The sequence below is a fragment of the Tamandua tetradactyla genome, chromosome 19 (assembly GCF_023851605.1).
Source record: "Tamandua tetradactyla isolate mTamTet1 chromosome 19, mTamTet1.pri, whole genome shotgun sequence".
NCBI classification, from domain to species: Eukaryota; Metazoa; Chordata; class Mammalia; order Pilosa; family Myrmecophagidae; genus Tamandua; species Tamandua tetradactyla.
Window position 1 is genome coordinate 38167905 of NC_135345.1, and position 4863 is coordinate 38172767.

A 4863-nucleotide genomic window follows, 5' to 3' on the forward strand; every position below is an offset into this window, starting at 1 on the left:
AAAGTCAAGCAGCGTGGGAAAAAGACTTGAACAGACTCCTACCAGAAGAGGAAATACAAATGGCCAAAAGGCACATGAAGAGATGCTCAATGTCCCTGGCCATTAGAGAAATGCAAATCAAAACCATAATGAGATATCATCTCACACCCACCAGAATGGCCATTATCAACAAAACAGAAAATGACAAGTGCTGGAGAGGATGCGGAGAAAGAGGCACACTTATCCACTGTTGGTGGGAATGTCAAATGATGCAACCACTGTGGAAGGCAGTTTGGCGGTTCCTCAAAAAGCTGAATATAGAATTGCCATACGACCCAGCAATACCATTGCTGGGTATCTACTCAAAGGACTTAAGGGCAAAGACACAAACGGACATTTGCACACCAATGTTTATAGCAGCATTATTTACAATTGCAAAGAGATGGAAACAGCCAAAATGTTCATCAACAGAAGAGTGGCTAAACAAACTGTGGTATATACATACGATGGAATATTATGCAGCTTTAAGACAGAATAAACTTATGAAGCATGTAATAACATGAATGGACCTAGAGAACATTATGCTGAGTGAGTCTAGCCAAAAACTAAAGGACAAATACTGTATGGTCCCACTGATGTGAACCGACATTCGACATTCGAGAATAAACTTGGACTATGTCATTGGTAACAGAGTCCAGCAGGAGTTAGAAACAGGGTAAGATAATGGGTAATTGGAGCTGAAGGGATACAGACTGTGCAACAGGACTAGATACAAAAACTCAAAAATGGACAGCACAATAATACCTAATTGTAAAGTAATCATGTCAAAACACTGAATGAAGCTGCATCTGAGCTATAGGTTTTTTTTTTTTACTATTATTATTACTTTTATTTTCTGTTGTGTTGCTAGTTCTTCTAAACCGATGCAAATGTACTAAGAAATGATGATCATGCATCTATGTGATGATGTTAAGAATTACTGATTGCATATGTAGAATGGTATGATTTCTAAATGTTGGGTTAATTTCTTTTTTTCCGTTAATTAAAAAATATATATATCTATGATTGAAATGTTAAAGGTTTTAGTGGAAAAATTGACCAACATGAAAAAAATGGGGGATTGATAGAGAGATGAAAACTATAAGAAAAATATACTATGGAAATGCTAGGGATAAAAACATGGTAAGAGAGATGAGGAATAGCTTTGTTTAACTTATCAGTAGATTCAACATAGACAAGGAAAGAATTAGTAAACTTGAAGATATGGCAATAGTAATTATTCAACCTGAACCATGAAGAAAAACAAGTGAAAAATAAAATAGAACATAACATGAAAGAGCCTGGGGGCAATATCAGAATAATCTAACATATATGTAATTGAAATCTCAGCGTAGAATAAAGAGAAATGTGGATAGAAGGAATAATTGAAAATAATTGAAACAGTAAAGGCCCCAAATTTTCCAAATGTAATGAAAGACACCAAACCACAGAGGCAAAAATCTCAGAGGACACAAGGCAAGATAAACAGAGTGCAGTGGAGTTTCACTGAGAAGAGTTATCAGTAGCTTATACTTCCCAAGTACCATTGCAGATTACTTCAGAAATGGCTCCCAATTTATTATATTTTAAAGAAAGTAAAGCATATGTAAATGAAGTATGAAATAAATAGTATATAGAAATGAAAGCACATTTGTTCATGCTCACTATGCAATAGAATCTAGTGGGAAATAATTTAAGCTCATCTTTAAATTGTTAATTGTGTCTGCCTGAGAACTTGAGTGCATGAAAACTTGAGAACTCTTGAAAACCTTTGTGTATGGTGCCTACATATGTTGCTCCCACTGATTTTCTTTGTAGTCATTGTAAATAATAAGCCATTGAGTTATATATCTATATTATCTGATGTCTTCTACTGTTTAATATCACTGAGTCATCTGAAATATCACCTACTAAATAAAGAAAATGTATTCAGCTACTGCCAATTAGTTTGGGGATCAATAAAAACTGTAGCATCTTGGTTTAAATATCATCATTTGACTATCACCTTGGTTTGAATATAATCTGATGCATCTCAATGCTTTCTCTCCACCTTGCCTGCAACTTCATTCGATACCCAATTGCTACCTTCTGCTTGTGTTTTTAATGGCTCTATCCATTTTTGACCCAACTTTCATGAATGGGAGGTGACATGATTGTGGGTTCCATCTAAAGCTAAGCCATCTGAGTTCTGTTTGCTGGAGCTGTGTGTACAGAAGCAGCCAGCATGAAAGCAGCATTACTAGGCAACCCTGAAAGACTGCAACACGAAAACCCCAAAGCCCTGAGATGGAAGTATTTACTGGCTTTGCCTTTCATCCTAAGGTTCCTTATCTTCTTCCTCCACCCATTTGGTAAATCTATCTTTGCTTATGCCTAGATTCATCGTACAGCAGAAATCTTCATATCTGCCTTTGATTTTCCTAGGAGAGGAATGTCAATGCCACTTTTAAAAGATTGGGCATAGATGAATTTTTCCTAGTTAGAATGTTTTGTTAAGTTGTGTCCCACAGCAATAAAGAGTCAATGAAAAAGAGTTATAAACATTCCTCCTACCTCCTCTGTGTGGTTTGCCATTGGAGTAATATAGGAGTCAGTGGAGAAGAGTTCTTACAAGCAGCCAGTTCTCCTATGATTACTGTTTTTCCTTCTGTTTGACCAACATTCTTCCCATATTCTTGAACTCCTACCACTATCCCTGCTAACAGAGGATGCTGTCTGTCTCTTCTATGCTTCACTGTTCTATTCCTTCTTCTGAAATGACCTGCATGTTCTTTACCATGTGTCCATGTTTTTTGGCCCATTAATATTTAATTATGATCCCATCTGTTGAAGAAAATGTATAGGTCAAAAATTTGGGTTATATGGAACAAATAAAGCAATATTCAGCAAGCATTTATTAATCATTTAATATGTTTAAGGCACTGTCATGGTGCTCAGAAAAAATAAAATTGACGTTTCTTGCCTTATAGTATATAATATATTATAATTGGAACACACAGAATTTTACAGGAGAAACAGACCCAATATGATGCATAAATAAATATATTTATAAACTTAAACATAAATAGATTTATTTCAAGGAATCGGCTTATATGATTGTGGGGGCTGGCAAGTCTGAAATCTATAGGGTAGGCTGACTGGCTGGAAACTCTTAGACAGGAGCTGAAGCTTCATTCCACAGGCAGGAATTCCTATTTCTCTTGGAAACCTCAGTTTTGCTCTTAAGACCTCATAGTTTATTGGATTAATTCCAAATAGATTTTTGAGGATAATCCCCCTTAAAGTCAATTAATTTTAGATAATATAATATAGAGATATTATACAAAATATCTTCAAAGCAACACTTAGATTAGCGTTTAATTGAATAATCAAACACTATAGCCTAGCCAGTAGGGACAAAGAACTTTGTGGCAGATATATAACCAGAAAAAGAAAAGTTATAATTGCACACATACAAGATAAAATGTGAAGTGAAAATTTAAATATTGATTTAGTAATGTTGTTTACTAAACTGTTGTTCTGCTTACTTACCTATGACCAGTAAAGTGGAATTCATTTGGCAACTCTTGAACAGGATGGGCATTTTTCCCCATGCATTTGAAGGAAGATATATTTTTACTTGCGTCTGTGTCCTTGCACATGCAGTTTTAAAATCTCTTCCTCCTTAGCCCCTTTGCCTCATAGATTAATAGGTGCTTCATGCAGGAATTATTTCCTGACATTATACCCCCTTCTCTGAGTAAGTTGTGTGCCTGTAGCAGATGATTTCTAGCACACTCTAATTCCTTATCAGAATATTTAGTGACTATATTCTTCATGCTTCATTTACTGCTTCAGGTAAATTCCATGAGGGCAAGGAAATCCTAGGTGTCATACTCACCATTATTTCCTAGAACACGGCCCATGGTAAGTGTCCCAAGAATAATTGTTGAAGATGGAATTACTCCAAATATCCATTAGCCATGCTACTTCTATTTTTAACAGTATGGGAGTCAGAAAGCATAGAAAATGTGCTTCTAGGTTCCAAAGAACTGAGAACTGCTTGTAAAGTTGGAAGGAAACTGTGAAACAACAGCAGTGTGGATGCAGAGGGCATGTACCATAAAGCCAGGCCTTTCACTGACCCTTTTTTACATTTTGAGTAATTCCTCTTGACTTTTCCTTCTTGCTAAGAGAGATGTGAAATTGGGATGCCAAATATCATGTAGAGGAGCTTACCTGCAACCTTTTCTTTTTATTTTAAATACACATTATCCCCATGAGAGGTTTATGCAAATATATCAAAAGTGTTTTGTCATCATTGGCATTTGCATCACTATCTCCCAAATGGTAAATTTTTACATTTAGATGTAAAAGGACTAATGAAATGTTTTCCTTTACTTATAAATTTTTCCAGAGTTGATACATGTTGTCAGAACTGCATTTTGGTCTGGTTGTTATACAAAACTTGTAACATTTTCTTTTCCTAAAATATGAAACACTGGTCAGAAAGCCTTCTAGCCATAAAACAAGAGTGTGGAATGTGTTTCTCTTACAATTTTTATTTCCAGTGACAAGAACATTTGCCAGAAGCTGTTCCCAAAAGCCAACTCCCACAGATGTAGTAAAATAAAAATATAGACTGATTTTATTTGGAAATTGACTCATACTTTTTACATAATTATAGCTGGATAAAATTGAGGCTTTAGAAATTCCAATCAACTAATCTGATCTGCAATAAATGTAAATCCTGGAGTAAGTGAATAAATTGCACATTTGCAAAGTGGTAAATGGCAGTTATTAAATTCAGCTAAGTTATATCAACCAATAAACTCTGAAAACATTGAGAAGTAAGAAAATTGCACT